The sequence below is a fragment of the Artemia franciscana genome, chromosome 12, assembly GCF_032884065.1.
Source record: "Artemia franciscana chromosome 12, ASM3288406v1, whole genome shotgun sequence".
In the NCBI taxonomy this organism is placed as follows: domain Eukaryota; kingdom Metazoa; phylum Arthropoda; class Branchiopoda; order Anostraca; family Artemiidae; genus Artemia; species Artemia franciscana.
In genome coordinates, this window is record NC_088874.1 from 18389941 (window position 1) to 18407868 (window position 17928).

General features: G+C 36.2%; 1 protein-coding gene across 3 annotated transcripts in view; it reads left to right on the top strand.

Annotated features, from left to right (window-relative positions):
* The first annotated feature begins 3886 nt into the window (after positions 1-3886).
* LOC136033795 (glycogen-binding subunit 76A-like) overlaps positions 3887-17928 on the top strand; it is a 52337-nt gene continuing 38295 nt past the window's right edge. Inside the window, exon 1 of one of the 3 annotated variants that reach the window (XM_065714707.1) lies at positions 3887-4071. The gene's annotated coding sequence lies outside the window, so the exon portion shown is untranslated. Of the gene's footprint in view, positions 4072-8889; positions 9068-17928 lie in introns of those variants that run through there. The other 2 variants (XM_065714705.1, XM_065714709.1) reach the window with 2 other exon arrangements.

Below are 17928 nucleotides of genomic sequence, written 5' to 3' on the forward strand. Positions count from 1 at the left end.
TGACCGTGTTTATGTTATGTTCCGTATGTTTTTCGCCGATTGGACATCAAAAACGTAGTATATGCATTAACACCGCTTGGAAACTATACTTTTTCTCTCCTTTAAGCCAGGGTACATGTCGTGTAAGTTTGTAACTGATCATTTTTTTAATCATTGTTTGCATCCAGAATCTAATCATAGCACCATCTTTAAGTCCGGGGTTTAAAAAGGTACAACACACATGGTTTTTTCGCTAGATTGAATCTGCGAAGAATGGTCCAATTGCATAATTTAAGGTATTTACGCTTTGTTCTGTATGAATCATGCCCCCTCTATAGGTAAGTTTATGGACCTTTCAATCATTGTAAAAGAGATAAATCATCCTAACAAAAATTAGGATCGCATCCAAATTTTGATGCAATGCTGTGGGGGTGCCCAGCAGGGCTGCCGTTGAGAGTTTAACAATATAGCCCAAGTCTCACTCGCGAAAAATCGTAAGATGTTAAAAAATAATTTTCCATGGTGTACAGTTTTAAATATTTTTCGTTACATATAGTTTGAGAAATAAACTGTTTTAACAGTTTCGAATTCGAGAGCATTAGTTTTTTCCGTCTTAACGCAGTTCACTTAAGGAAGAATTCTCTCGACAGAAGCCGAGGAATGCGGGAAAAAAACTTGGATTGATGATAAAAGAAGACAATAAAGGAAACTAATTGTTGTCTAAGACACTTGATTATTTTTCACGTTAGCTAATACCTCGGGAGATGTCATGCTTAAATTAGGACGCAATTTGCACACAAAATTGAAATTCTCCATCGATCATTCACTTCCTTTAGTTCAATTTCTGACACTAAGAACTAGGAACTGCAGAATTTCAGTGACTTAAGAAATTGGGTAGCTATTCTTGAAGGTGACTGATTACCGTCCTTAGCTACTGTTGGGTCCATCGTGTCTAGTTTCGCTACCATACTGTCTGTTTTCCTGAAAATCTTTTCTTTATTTCTGAATATGGTTCCACTATTAATCTTAGAAAATTATTTCAAATATTCTTTTCTTAAAAATTTTCCTTAAAAGCAGCTCTGTTAATATGCAAAATCCATACGAAAAGGGCGAGGAAAATCAATTCTAGATGGAAGATATGTTTCTTTTTGCTTAATCAACAGCTGTCCGTTGACTGTGACAAAACAGGTCGTTCCACAGAAAAAGGGCTAATTTTTGCCATTTCATGCCGCTAAGCCACAATTTTGATCTGACTGATGTCAACATGCTGTCAAACTAATATCCGGTCGACTGAGATCAACCAGCTTTTAACAACCAAAAAGAACACTCACTGTCGCGTTTGTCCTTAATCATATATACAACGTATACAAGTCGAATGGTTATTATATTGAACGTGTATGTATTATTACTAACAGTTCTACGGTATTCGGATCAGGAATTGGGGCCGATATGAAGGGAGTCAGGGATTCTTTTTGTGTAGGCGATCGGTGTTTGAAGTACATTTTAGACCCAAGTTTTATAAATTTTCGTGAGAAATAGATAACCGGGAGAGATAGATGAGGGATTTACGCCCCAACCTTCATTCTTTTAGAAGAAAGCATTTCGAATGAAGGTGCAATACAGACGCAGGAGTTGGTGATAGCTCCCTTCTTGCTGCAGAAATTGTCTTAGTGTAAAAAGAAAGATGATAATCATGTGCTCATCTGTAAAGTGGCAGAATGAATAGTGGACATCCCCGGATGGGAATATTTGTCCGGCTAATTTCATTCGGCATATTTAGATATAAATTTAAAATTATTTTTAGCATTTCAACCGTTTCTGCCACCCCCAATCTTTACCCTAAAGCCTATTTTGCGTTTTACTGAGAGTATAATAAGTATCAATTGTACTGTGAATCTTTTGAGTAAGGAGTTGATACTTAAGGAGAGGTGGCAGCCTCTCTCATATATAGCATAATTTTATCAAAGGTTAAGACGGCAACATGAGCGTCATAAAACAAAACTGAGTACTTAGCATACATTTCCACAACACTCCTAGTTCCACAACAGTTTATGTTAAATAGAACAATTGTGTAGCTTACGCAAGACTTCGTAGCTAACGCAATGTTCCACAACATTTCCACGAGACTTCCAGTTCCACACAGTTTATGTTAAATAGAACAATTGTGTAGCTTACGCAAGACTTCGTAGCTAACGCAATGTTCCACAACATTTCCACGAGACTTCCAGTTCCACACAGTTTATGTTAAATAGAAAACGTTTTAGCTTACTCATTACAAGGTAGATGTTTCAATATGGGAGTCCAAAGTCAAAACAAGGTAAGTGCCATATTTAACAAATGCTGTTTGGTTTTTATCAAGTTGAACACAGTTTGTGTCAAAGGACCTGTAAGAGTGTTGAGTAAAAATACAACGCAAATAATACGAAATAGAAGTCTAAAAGCAAAACACAAATTGAACATGCTTAGTGCCAAAACGATTTCAGTCTTGAATAATTGATGTTTGAGTTCCCCTAAAGTCGATATTTAATGGTTTTTGAAGTCAATAATTACAAATACGAGTTAAAATTGTCTTAAAACATCATGCTGAAAATAATCAGAAAAGGCCTACACTTTCAACGATAGTCTCTATTGAAGGATTTCTGAGCCTTTTGATTACAAAGTTTATCAATCAACTATACTACTAAAAAAAATTCCATAAAAAGCAAAGAGCAAATTTAAATGAGCAAAAATACATTACGTTATATATAATTTCAGAAATAAAACCTAAAATGCAAAGTAAATGCAATGGACAATGAAGACAAACTTTACAAAAATCGGAAGTGATATTACCGTACCTTCAAGCCCCATGTCTTGATAGTTTCATTTCTAATTTAATGGAATCGAGATATGTTTTGAATTTTTTTCATATAAAAAAAAAATAAACGAAACTAAATGTGGCTCAAACTTTCATCCATTTATCTTGTATTTCATCACTCTCTTTCTTTTAAATCTATTCCTTTCAAATGTGAAGAAAATCAGCGGCCAAATAAAAATTCCAATTTTGGCTATTTTTTAGTTGTTATTAAAGCACAATTGACACGCTAGCATGTTGTGCGATTGAGGTGTTTGCAAGCAATTATTTGGGGTAATTTCTGTTTGTTTAAGTTCGGCCTCATTGTTTATTGTGTTTTCTGTTCGATTTAGGTTTTAATCCTTGACGCATAGCTATTTCTTATCCTGCCAACATTCACATCTAATGTAAGCTAATTTTTTGTTCTTTTTACCGTATAAATTCGTCGTTTTTGGGGGCAAAACATTGCTTTGAAAATTCAATCGAGAAACGAAATAATGGCGAGTATGCTTCAGACTGTATCTAGTTTTCCATTCGTACTTTTAGTTTTTGTCGTTCAAAATAAGCCTTAGTTACTCTCTCCAACGCGCAGCTTAGCTAATCCTCTGCAAAAAAAATTCGCACTTTTCCACTCGCACTTTTAGTTTTTTTCGTTCAAACAAAGGCTTAGTTACCCTCTCCAACGCGCAGCTTATTTTCTGCAAAAAAAAGAGAAAAGTTTGTACTTGGGAACTTAATTATAACTTACTTTCTTATTTTGTTACAGCTTCACAGCAAATTTTTGCCTGGTTTAAATTACAAACCCTTTGAGTTCTTATGCCCTGGTTATCCCTCTAATTAGCTGGTAAAACTTCCCAGTTAATTTTTAGGCGCTTGCTGTAATCTTTTCTTTCCTAGCGACAGACCTTACTTAAGTGACAGTGTTATTTTGGACTTAATGTTCTGAGAATATCAAGCCTATAAAAAAAATGGAAAAAATGAATCTAACACGTTCTTACCTACGTGACTTTGAAATAGTAAAACGTGACTTCCCAGAGATAAAAATGCCGAGTCATAGAGAAGAGCTATTCCACGATTTTGCGTAGTCTTTAATAAATCTTTGGAGTTCATGCATTAGAAGGCTGAACTTTTCCGCAGTGTTACTACAAGGACGTTCTATCGCCCTTCAAGCGAAACCAAGGAAAGGGAACCGATGACTAATTTGCAACTTTGTTTTACTAAGGGGACTTGGCTGTGTTGTGAATGCTCATGGATCACTATTGGTAAGCCCTTTATGTATATGTGAAGATATGTCATTCAATCAATTTTGTACTTGGCTCTCAAAAATAAATAAAAAATACATTGTTCATGGTTTTGAATTAGATTAATGTATATATTTGGGTATAAGCCTAGAATTGGGGCTACTGAGAAGAAACCATGTTAAGAAAACGATTCTTACTTCATAATATTCAGAAAAATTGTAGTTAACACACCGTACTTCCACAATAATTTACACCCTCCCCCCTAATGCCCAAATATGTAGCCTAAGTTACATATTTTCCGTGCATTTTATCATGTGGCACTCTTGTTTCAACTCATGCAACCGTAAATAGAATCGGCGCTAACGAAATCAACAAACTGAAGACGCATGGGAAGTACATATCTCGGGCTATATCTTTACGTATTAGGGGCGGGGTAAGCTATGGTGGAAGCACGTTCTAAATATGTTAACTAACATTGTTCTGTATGTTCTGAAGCAAGAATTGTTTTCTTAACATGTGTCCTTCTCAATAGCCTCAGTCGACTTCTACCTATTTTTGTTCTCCCTTCTTGAATGGTGCTGTCTGAGAAACTGCTATGTGTATCCTATCTAACTTGTAAATATTAAACTGTTTAAGCCATTTTATTCACACTTTTGATTCTCCACTCCTTTCGCAAAAGGATTTAGTGCATTTGAATGTTTTCGTACTTAATTAAAGATCTAAAGCTGAAATGACCAACCTTGACAGAACCAAAGAAATGAAACTTGAAAATAAAGAGTCGTTATTGAAAAAACGGGTAGTAGGAAGCACGAGTGACTCGTCTCAATAGTAACCGAAACTCTAAAAAGCCAAATTTTGATAACAATATATACTTTAAAAAACTTTTTCATACTGATTTCAAATATATAAAATTCATTTGGTTTAATCTTGCCCATCAAAAGCAACAAGTATGAGAAAATTTGCTCGATTTTTCAACCAAGGGGAGAAACATCCATAAAAGTCAAGTGATCATAATGAAAATCACACCATCAGGCTTAGCATATCAGAGAACCCTAAAGTAGAAGTTCTTAGTTCCTATATACAAGAGCATGGACTGTTGTATTTTTTTTTTTTTTTTGTCGGAAGAAAGATCACAATGCATGTATTTTTTTGTTTTTTTTCAGGGTTAATTGCTTCGAATCAGTGATCCTAGAAGATCAGCAGAGGGCTAATTTAATCGAAAATCGAAAGTTCTGTTGCCCCTTTTAAGTGACTAAAAAGATTGGAGGGGATACTAGATCCGCCTCCCACCCCCCCCCCCAAAAAAAAAAAACATCCGACCAGAATTGAGAAATAGCCATTTGATTCAGCATACTTGAAAGGCCCAATAACTATGTCTTTTGAGAGGACCTAACCCTCCCCCTTGGGAAAGGGTTGTAAGTTACGCAAATCGCTTATTGTTAACGTATAGTATTTGCTATTGGGAAACCCTTGTTCAACCCCTGCTCTTTAACCTAAAGTTTGACTTTCTGTCACTCTTCTTTAAGAAATATAACTCAAACACAAGGGACGTTGAATCTTCATGAGATGTATTTTTAAAGGACTCTGAAACTTTAGCGTAAAAAGCGAAGTATTGAGGAAGGGACAGCCCCCTCATATATGGAATAATTTCTGCTCGTTTTAATTTTTAATGATGCTCCTTACATTCAGTCAAAAAATTAATTTTTTTGATTTAATTTCATCGGCGTATGTTATGATTTGTTATGGTTTCCAGAAAGTAACGAAACGATAGAAGAAAAAAAACGAAGAAAAGAGAAAAGACGAGGATAATCACAAGAAAAAAAAAGAATGCAGTACAACTATTTTTGGTCGAGAAAACCGCTCGAGCGTCCTCAATGCAGAATTAGGAATAAAAAGTCAATGAAAAATCGGATAAAATCCACTGGACAATATAAAAGACAAACTTTAAAAACAAATACTAAGATAAAAGAGTGAAAAGCGCAACGAATAAAAGATCCGATCTTGGATGACTATTCAAATTTTAAAATTGCAATTCGCCTGTTACCAGTAATTAAATAAATAAAAAAGAGGTTTCCCCATGTCAATGCCTCTTTACGCGACAGTTCGAATTTTGTACCAATTCCTTAAGAATGACCCCCTGAATCACAAAGGCCGTTTAATTAGAATAAATAGCTTTTTTGAAAGTACTAAGAAAATTTAGCGTAAAGGTATTGACTAGTGGGCGAACCCCTTCATATACGCAATAATATCTATTCGTTTTAATGTTTAATGTTGCTCTTTACTTTCAGTTGAAAAAACTTGTTTTTTATTTAATTTCTGATCGTTTTTTAAATGATGCTGGGAAATCCAGCGACCCCTGAATAGAAGTGTCCCTTCCTCCACGAAAACTTACCCCAAGGAAATATCCTCCCAAGTAAATCCCTCACTCCGCCCCCCCCCCCACCAAAAAATCCCCCCCCCCTGAAAACGTCTGTATACTTCCCAATAACCAATACTACATGTAAACAAAGAGCCAAGTTCATAACTAGCAGCCCTTCCTCCGGGGACTGTGGGGAATTAAGTCGTCCTCAAAGACATAGTTATTCGATTTTTCGACTATACTGAACAAAATGGCTATCTCAAAATTTTGATTGAGTGACTTTGGGGGAAAAAATGAGCGTAGGAGGGGGTCTAGTTGCCCTTCATTTTTTCTTTGATCAATTAAAAAGGATGTAGATTTTTTATTTTCTGTTCAAGTGAGCCCTCTTGTGATATTCTAGGACCACTGGGTCGATAAGGTCAGCCCTGGAAAAAAACACGCATCCGTGATCTTTCTTTTGGCAAAAAATACAAAATTCCACATTTTTGCTGATAGGAGCCTAAAATCTCTACAGGAGAGTTTTCTGATACGCTGAATCTGATGGTTGATTTTCATTAAGGTTCTATGAGTTTTAAGGGGTGCTTCTCCCTTTTTTCGAAGACAAGGCAAATTTTTTCAGGCTAATAACTTTTAATAGATAAGACTAAGCTTAATGAACCGTACATATTTGAAATAAGCATAAAAATCCGATTCTTTTGATGTATCTATCGGTAGCATAGTTCTGTTTTTTTTTAGTTTCGGTTACTATTAAGCCGGGTCGCTCCTTACTTACAGTTCGTTACCAAGAACTGTTTGAAAGTTTAACATTTGTTCCAATTATTTAAGAATGACTCCTGAGACACAAGAGCCGTTTATATGCGCAAAAGCGAGGTATTGAGGAGGGGGTAATTCCCTCATATGCGTAATAATTTCTGTTTGTTTTAAGTTTTAATGTTGCCCCTTACTTTCAGTTGAAAAAAAAACTTTTTTTATTTAATTTCTGACCCATCCCCGCGAATAATCCCATCCCCGCGAATAATCCCTCTATGGAAAGAAGATCCTCCCACATATTCTCCTCAGATAAAAATTAAATACCCCACCGAAAAATATTGTGTATACTTTCCAATAACCAATACTATGTAAACAATGGGTAAAATTCATATATTGCAGCCCTTCGCCCCGGGGACTGTGTGGGGTCAAGTTATCCTTAAAGACATAGTTACTACATTTTTCGACTATGTTGAACAAAATGGCTATCTGAAAAATTTTGATCGGACGACTTTGGACAAAAAAGGGGCGTTATAGGGTGGCTAGCTACCCTTCAATATCTTTGGTCCCTTAAAAAGGGCACTAACGCTTTTGATATCCGATCAAATGAGCCTTTTTCCGATCGTCTAGAATCACTGGTTTGATACGATCACTCCTAGAAAAAAAAACTCGCCTCCGTGATTTTTGTTCTGGCATAACATGCAAAATTCCACATTTTTTGAATATAGGAGCTTAAATCCTCTAAAGCAGAGTTCTCTGATATGCTGAATTTGATGGTTGATTTTCATTAAGATCACGATGTTTTGGGGAAGTTTTCCCCCTTTTTCGAAAATTGGGCAAGGTTTCTCAGGCTCGTAACTTTTGATGATTCACTGTAAACTTCATGAATTTTATATATTTGGACAAGCATCAAAATTTGATTCTTTTGTTATCACGACTCTATTTCTTAGAGTTTCGGTTACTATTGAACCGCCTCGCTCCTTACTTACATTTCGTTATCTTAAACTGTTCGATTGTATCAGAGGTGCTATTAGGTTGCGAAATATGGTTTTGTAAAGAAAAAAAAAACGGAGGATCAGAAACAATAATTTTATTATAAAAGGGGCGATTAATGTTATAAATCTTCAAAGATCGGTCCCAAAAAAGGGCAAAAAATTCCCGATTAACTTGAGACTTTCGAGGATCGTTGCTGGAGTGAGGGTACCATACATCTTGTTGGGAGGAGATGTTGGGCGGCCCAAAAATGGGATGAATAACTTCTTTTCTTAGGTCAGTTTAAAATTTACAGCCATTAATTACCAGAACAAGAGTAAACTAATGTAAAAAGAAATGTGTTAGGCCGAACGGGGCCCAAAAAATGCCAAAACCTATTTTTTTCTGAACCTACTTTTGAACCTCTTTCGAACTAAGGTTGCACATAGACGGTGGTAAGAAAACTTTGGCGAAGACAGGAAATTGTGAAAAAAAGAGGTTGCATCGATTCATGGCGTCGGAAAATAGACGGAACATGTTTCTGTCTCTCCTACAGATCTATCAACCGACAAGTATATTGCGTATATAGACAAACGTGATTTGTTCTTGCAACATGCTTTAGTTTGGCTCTGCTTAAAGCCGTTGGTGCAAAAATAACACAAGTTCAACCCGCGGTAAATCGAATTCAGTGACGATGCCAAACTGAAATTATTCTTGAATCCAGTCCTAAGCCTTAAATATACTAAACAGAGGAATACAGCAAGCACGTGATACAGAATTTCATCTAAAGAAAGGAAACATAATTTGTAAAGACATAAACTAAAACTAATTGGCTGTATTGATTCGTGACGCCCAAAAATGAGCATGAAACTTGTTTTGCCTCGAATGGGCTAGAAACTTACAGATCATGTAGACAGTGCCGGATAGACCTCAATGAAGGTAAAACATTTTGAAGTCTGATTATATCGATATGTGGCACCTAAAACTGGGTCAATAGATTTTGTTTTGTTGCTTTAACTTACAAGGCATGCAGACAGGGACAAAATGACCTCAGTGAAGACAAAAATCATTGGAAACAAGTTACTGCATTGATTTATGACGCCCAAAACAGCCCCAAATTTCTTTTATCTCTGTTCAGCTCGCATGAGCAAAACAAGCCTAAGAGAAGAAGATATTTTGAAAAAAATGGCTTGTGTCTACTCAAAATGGGCTAAAATTTATTTTTCTCAGATCTGGATGAATCTTTCAGCATAAGTCCACTAGGCTACTTAAGAAGGAAAACGAATTTTGGAAGAACAATTCGGCTTTATCAATTCTTAGCGAGAAATATGCGGGTCTTTTTTCGCTGATCCGTTTGATAATTTCAGGGCATATAGACAGGGTCACCGGAACATCCAGTAAGACGAAAAACTAAGGAAACAAATCTGCCTGTATTAGTTCGCTATGGTTGATTGCAATTTTAAGACAACAATTAGAACTCAATTTTATAAAGTATGTTGACAAGCATTTATTTAAATAAAGAAATAGGTAACACAAAATAGGAGATGACAAGACGTTTTTAATAATATGGTAGACAGAGATACGTGTATATTCAAAGGTGTCTATGGAATAGCTTCAACCCTATGGAAGACTTAAATTTTCGCAAATTTCCAATTCTTATGAATAAAAATCACACTCCCTATCTACTTTAATTTTTATAGTAGAACGATTATTAAAAACGTGTGCACAAGTCTACGAATGATCGAACCTTCTAACGGAATATTCAAATTTCGGCCAAAATTTAAATCAAAATCAAGTATTCTAGTTATTAAGAAGAAAAATAGGAAAAAATTACAAGTATTCCTAAAATTAAGCAATGATAAAATAGAAATTAAATTTGTTTAAATGTTTTCCGAAAAAAAGTCTTTTTTTCTTTTTTTTCAAAGAAAAACGAGCGGAAATTAAATGAATAATCCTATCAATCATGAAAATAACAGGTACTGCTGTGGATGAATAGATAAATCCAAAATCGAACAGAAAAAAAATGAATAAATAAAGTCAAAATTAACACAAATTATCACAGATAAGAACGCGACTATCGCCCCTTAAACTATCTAAAGGCCAGAGCATCATTTGTATTTTACTGAAAACAAGATATATTTTAAACAGTTTCTCCTTTATCATAATTGAAAAACAATAATTTCTGAGATTTCCCAGAATTAATAGAATTATAATTTAAATAATCAATCTAATCTATTTTCTCTGACCGCTGGTGTTCCGACAAATAAAAACCACGCCGTTCAAAATACATATAGTTTACGTATAGTCCAAAATCTAAGGGGGATAATTTTTTTTTTTTTTTTTTGATGGAAACAACAAATTAAATATTTTTCAAAGAAAATGCAAAAAAAAAAGTATTTTTTAAAATCTTGGGGGAGTGATCAAAATAAATCTAAAAGAGTAATAGATCCCCTACCCCCCTCCCCCTCACCATCGATACGCCTGGTTGTAAACATTTATTAGCCTTAAGATATTATTTTGCTGTTGCGTTTTTGTTGACGTTGTGACAAATGAAAAATCCACAGCTCGAAACACAAATTGCTTTCTGTAAAGTGGATATCACGCACTAGGGGCTTTAGAGGGCTCGGTGGGGTCCTACTCTTATTTGTGGTAATTTCTGTATGTTTTATGCTTGAAACAATTATTCATTTTAATTTCTTTTTTTTAGTTTATTTATTCTGAAAAACTTCATTTATGGAAGAAGTGTTTTTTTTTTATTTATTTAATACTTAAGACATGCTATCATCGAACTTTTTTCATATATTTTTCATGTATTCTAATATATTTTTTCAACCTCTAGACAAAACAATTGAACATGCAGGCTTAATACACAAACCTAATTTCCGTTAGAAGTTAATTACCGCACAATTTGTTTTGTTCTTTATGGTGAAAAACCAATTATATGCGTGCATAAAAATATAGGGGTGCAATGGAAACGTCTTCTGTAGGTAGATTAAAATATTGACTGAAAACTATTTAGAAGCCAAGGTTTCGCCATATACAGTTATGACAAAGGTCACCCAAGGAAGAAATTTTTTTTTGCCAAACTAGGAGGAGGATCACCGGATTACCGTGCCACTAAACTACTCATGGTTGCCAGTAAACGAGCTTGTGAGTAAACTTGTGGCAACTCACTCTATAAATGTCAACTTCGCCCATTTTCTTGGGACAAAGTGAACCCAAAAGCATAATCCTGGCTATTTCTGTTTGGCAGCCTAAACTAAAAAAAAAAAAAAAATCAGTTCTTGCCATCTCCATGCCATAGCCAAGTCAAACAGAGCACCTGTCAGCTGGTCAGGTTCTTGATTTTTAGCTTTTATTATTTTTCTTTGCCCTACCCCGACGCAATCGGAATTTCATGGGGATAGTAAAGAACAAAATGTTGAAGAAATTGGAGTGGGGGAGGAGCTTACAAAGTTTTGCAAAGGAGGTGGCTTGTTGCTGTAATAACTTGTCGGTTTAGCTGGAAATTATTATATGACTATATTACCATCATTCTAGTTTAATGTCTATAAAGATAAGGAGCAAGTCAGTTTTTGATCAAAAACGTAAGTCTTGTCATCTTTTTTGTGATATTTCGTGCTACTTTTTGCATCGTAATTGTAGTTTGGAAACACGGCTGGTCTTTCTTCGAATGTATTTCCAAGCAGTCCCGTTTTTTCTTCTGGTAATAGATTTGGGAGTAAAGACAGACCATTGGTGCTTTTTTTGTTTTTTTAATCTGATTGTCTTCTGGCTCCTGATTCCACAGCAAGCAGTGAACCGTATTAGCAGCGGATACTGCCGGATAAAGCCATTTCAAGATTTATGCATGGTCAGATCTTTGCAGTTAATGTTATTAGGTGGCTCTTTATACTTGCTGATCTTCTTCTCGATCTTCTTTTTCTAAGTGTGTCTTAAAGATTCGTTTTGCTTATTTTATCCTACATTTTTTTCTCTTATTTTTATATTGTGGACGGTTGGATGGAAAGTTGGCTGTAATGTTTGCCTTATTTTTGAGTTTCTGCTAACTGAACTTTTTCATTTATTTTAATTATGATGTTTTTAGTTCGTTCCTACTTCGTTTTTTTGTCTCAATATATCGTTATATGTTTATACACAAATCAAGAAGTAAGTCATGTTTATAATTTGATGTTCTATGTGAAACTATATTTAACCTGACCATGCTAAATAAAAGCCCTTAAAACGCCTTGAAAACAAAATGTCCTCTCCCTGTTACTCACGTCTAACCTGTCCTGAAATATACAACTTGAACATAGTGAAGGAGTGATTTTTGCTTTCAATTTCTGTCTCATTTTCTTTTTTGGCTCAATTCCTTATTTTTACTTTTCTTTTAACTCTTACTTATTTCTTCTTTGAAATTAGTCACGATTTTCAACGGGGTTACCAACTGACAAACATGTCAACGTGTGGCCACTTGACCCCAAAAAAATCACACTAATATGTCACGTCTTCCTAGGAAATGGCCAGTTTGACCAAAAGTGCATATTTTTTGCGTCTTATGTTAAGGGCGTAACAGCAACGCAAAAAAATTGAAAAAAAGTGCAACAGTTAAGGAACCTTGCAACTTGTTCTTTTGTCACCACGGATTGAATCTAAATCTGGGTGTGCGTTCCTTTCGGCTTTAGGCCTTGGACTTTTGAAGTCAAAATAATGATAGATGGCTGAAAAAATAATTATTACTTCGATATATTTGTGGTGAGTATTTTAAAAAAAAGAATATGGTTTACTGGTGAGAATCGTTGGTCACTTTTTTACAAAAAGCATTTTGTTTCTACTACAAAAATCAGACTATATTAACAACTTTTGTGCTCTTTTTTCTATGTAGCCTATTCTTATGTTTTATGTGGTAAAAATAATCAGGACAAGTTTATTGTCATGAATATATTTTTGTTTAACCCCAATTATTGCTGTACTTGTTATAAAAGTAACCAACCAGCACCAGTCACACATTAAATTCAGTACCTAAGTATTATAAGTTACAAATATAGAATTACCACCTGCGTAGTTTACGTCTACCAGTAGCATCGTCGTCGGGGCAGTCATGGAACAGAGTTATCCCCACAATAGTTCTCTGAGGGCTGAAAACTACTACTACTACTACTACTACTACTAATAACTCACTGCAGCACCAAGCCGCCTGAGGCCAACACAGCTACGCACGCTCCTCCTCCAGCCTAATCTATTTAAAGCCTCCCTCTTTACACCCTCCCAGGAAGTTCCCATTTCCTTTAAATCTTTATTTATGACATCCTCCCAACCCTGACAAGGACGACCTGCTTTCCGTGTAGCCCCAGACGGTTGGCCAAAAAGGACAATCTTCGGTAATCTGTCATCCTTCATCCGTAGAACGTGGCCTAGCCATCTCAACCTTTCTTTCATTATAGCCCCAGAAAGCGGCATGGGGCTGAAAAGACAAAAAAAAGTTATCCTAGTACAAAATAGCTATAAATGAGTAATTAGGATCTATTAATGCTTCATTTCAGAAAATTGAAACCATTTCTAATGAAGTTATGTGCCATCTAACTTATAGAAAAAGAAAAATTTGATGCCCGTGCTACTTATCACGAGCGTGCAATGCTGTGTTCCCTTATAAGTGCTTCTGGTGTTTAGAAGGATATCGTGTCTCAAAGCTCTTATTTTGAATCCCGACCGGATCTAGTGACATTGGGGGGAGTTTGGGGTGGGGGAACCTAAAATCATGGAAAACGCTTAGATTGGAGGGATCGGGATGAAATTTGGTGGGAAAAATAAGCAGAAGTCTTAGATACGTGATTTACATAATTGGAACGGATCCGCTCTATTGGGGGGGGGGGGGTTAATTCTGAAAAATTAGAAAAAATGAAATATTTTTAACTTACGAAGGAGTGATTGGATCTTCATGAAGCTTCGTATTTAGAAGGACCTCGTAACTTAGATCTCTTATTTAAATCTCAACCGGATCCAGCGTCATTGGGGGGGGGGCAGTTGCGGGGGACCGGAAATCTTAGAAAATACTTAAAGCGGAGAGATCAGGATGAAACTGGATGAGAAGAATAAAAACCTGTCTAAGATACGTGACTGACATAACCGGTTCGGATCTGCTCTCTTTGGTGGAGTTGGGGGGGGGATAATTTTGAAAATTGAGGTATTTGTAACTTACGCAAGGGTGACCAGATCTTAATAAAATTTGATATTTAGAAGGATCCTGTGCTTTAAAGCTCTAATTTTAAATTCCGACCAGATCATGTGACATTGGGGGGAGTTGGAGGGGGAAACTGGAATTCTTGGAAAACGTGAAAATTGTGGTATTTTTATCTTAAGAATAGGTCATCGGATCTTAATGAAATTTGATATTCAGAAGGAATTCATGTCTCAGAGCTCTTATTTCAAATCCCGACCAGATCTTTTGACATTGGGGGAGTTGGAGGGGGAAATCTTGGAAACACTTGGAGTGGAGGAATCGGGATGAAGCTTGGTGGGTAGAATAAGCAAATGTCCTTGATACGTGATTGACGTAACCGTACTGGATTCACTCTCTTTGGGGGAGTTGGGGGGAGGGGTTCATTGATTTGGCGAGTTTTGGTGCAAATTGACTTGCATAAGTCGTTTTCCCAGATTCGACCATCTGGGGGGCTAAAGGGAGAGGAAACATTAGAAAAAATGAGGTATTTATAACTTACAAGTGGGTGATCGTTTCTTAATGAATGTTGGTATTTAGAAGGACACCGTGACTCAGAGCTCTTATTCTAAATCCTGACCGGCATTAAGCCTCTGATTTTCCTTTTAAATCAATCTGTTGATTCTTAGAATTTTGTTAGAGCTCATACCATATGAGCACTCGGCTCTTAGCTCTTCTTGCCTCGTCACAAGTGCCATATGAGCTCTTAGCTCTTGTTCTTATAAACTGTGGTGACAAGTAGGCCTACCTTCAAAACGGTCTCAAATCGGCAAAACCTATCGCTGTTGTTATTTTAAAACACTAACATTAACCAGAAGCGTTAAACCAGATCTAGTCTTAATTATTATTTCTAAAACTGTAACGTTTGCAAGTTAAAGCTACCTGTACTTTGCCTCGAAATATAACGCATGTTACTTGGTTCTAATTCATGTGATAATGAGGACATATGATGATGAGAAATGGATTTTGTGTGTCACCAAATAATTGCCACGTAAATATTTACAACCTGTCGTGAAACTACGTTATTGCGTTGTACTATTATATGCAATCATTTCGAGATCACTTGCATGAAGACTAATACTCCTACCCTTGGGAACAAGTAAAAGACAGACCGAATGACACATTTATGCAACCCCACTTTCCTCTAGATGAACATGCTTTATAACTCTTACGTACAAGTCACTCTGTTCGGTATCGACAAGTCACGGTTTTGACAAGACAGACACGAAGGCACACAGTTCGATCTAAATTATGTTGAGGTTGGCAAGCCGATAACAGAGTACTTGAAGAACACTTTCACTCGTCGTTGCAATTCGATTTGAAATGATCCTCCTGGGGAGGTTATCTTTAAAAGTTTCTCTGTCGACGGTTTCAAAAGAAGATTCAGCTGTCATCTAAATCCACGATGAATAACTAGCGGCATAAATTAGATAATTATTTATACCTGGCACCATGAATTCAGGAATGGAAAAAAACTCTCTTCGGTATAGAAGAAATCTCCAAACGCTGAAATTTTTTAGCATATAGGCTGTGAAAGTCAACAGTCTAAAGTTTCTCGCCTAAATTATGAAAATTAAAAAAAAAAATTCAAGTTTTCTTGGTTGTAGGTACCTATCTTTAAATTCTAAGTGAATTCAGACAATTTAGTACGGAAGGTAATTGAACTCAGAAGCGATTTCTGGAAACTTAGCACTGCAAATCTAAGCACTTTCATACAAAAAGTCGGAGAAGGGAACTGTGCTTCTGAAAATTCATCATTGGCGTGTCCCATTGACGAAAGTATTTACCCCTCCTCTTAATCTCTTCCATAAGCACAACCATTTTAAGTCCTATTATCTCACTCCAACATTCCCCAAAAGTTTCAACTCGATCCCTTCTAGCCGTGTCCCGAGATATTGCACCGTACATGCATTCTAAGTTCCACAGGGGCCGATAGTGCAAAATGTTTTGAAGGATCGGAGAGAGAAAAAGTTAGTAATTTATTATTAACGCAATAAACGTTAATTTATTTATTTTACGTAATAAACGTAAATTAAAATTTACGTTTCACTTGGCATTTCCAGCAGTTTTCGAAAATATGAAACTCGATCACCTAAACCTTTCTAAAGATATTGTAGATGCTTTATTTTTATAACTTCTGTACATATAGTTTTTTTTCCATCAACCTGGCAAATTAGACGTTAGTAGATTTAAAATTCCATAAGGGCCTATGTTCCGGGTGGATGAGAGAAAATATTCCAATCCTCCCCGTCTGATCTCTCCCCCAAGTCAAAATTTAAGGTCTAATTGATCCTAGCTCAACGGGGTTCGAAGCTTTCAAGCTGGTCCCCGAACCCGTTCCTCAGGTGCTGCATATGGGCTATTTTGATTTCCTGAGTGTACATAGTCTTCTTAAATTCTCCATATTATCTGAAATTTTTCTTATATACTTTTTCCTTTCACCATTGTAATTTCCACAGGATTATGCAGAGCAGAAACTTTTAGGCGCTTGGAAGACAAAAAATGGTGGTTTCCTCATCCACTGGCCTAAAACACAAAATTTAAAGTCCCCTTCTTGTCTCCGTTCCAAACTCTGAAGGTTTGCACTCGAACCCCAAGGTTGTCTTTATATTTATGTCTTGGGTCTTTATACATATATAAAGACTCTGGAGGGGCGTTATTAGTTCTTTTGGTGTAAATTAAAATGTTGATCCGATACCAGGGGGAGCTATGGGGGTGCCTGGATTCAAAAGGGATAACAAGAAGGAGATTAGTTGCCTCCAATCACTTTTAACCTTCAGAAAGGTCACCATAAATTTTGATTTCCGAACGAACGATTCCTCTCCTAGGTTTCTACGACCGCGCCCTCCTTATGAAGCGGCCAGGCAAGAAGACAATAGCATATGGGCCATGTCACTTTACAAAGGGCGCTAATTGGTGGGGATAGGGGACCAAATTTACCCCTATATAATTTGTTTTTTTCATTGATGAAGCTTAAAAGCTACGTAATTACGGTCCTTGATAGTGAAGAATTCATTTTGCCCCCCCTACATTTTTTAGATTGGCACCCCTTCACTTTAGTAAAGAAGCGCTAGTACGTTGCCTCTGGCATCTTAATTGGGCCTTTTTGAAAATCCTGATTTTTACTTCACCCTTTTATCCAGAAGTCGACCTCGAAATTGCCCAAATAGAAATGGTCTATTTGGCATGTTCTATTTAGAATAGAATGACAATTGAATTAGTAAAATAAAAAGAACAATGAATACAGGAGTCTATGCCTCTCCTCAGTTCCATAGCAAATTGACTGTTGTAGAGGCTGCCAAATAAGCAGTGAGGGGTCCCTTTAGGTGCCCCCTCTTCCTAAGGTCTCAGGAAAACTTATTGTTTCTCATGTTTCGTGTTAATTGTTATTTTAATAGTTAAATTTTAAGTTTCCCTTCTCATTAACCCACACCACATACTTCACATGTTTTTGGTGTTAAAATAGGCGAGAAAAGAATAGCTGAAAGCTAGTAGCCAGAACCAGCGTAGCCACCCGGTGAGGAAAAAATAACTAGATTTTAGTGATTTTTTTTGGTTGATTTAGTGATTTTCTTCAATAGTCCAGTGATTTATGTGCTGA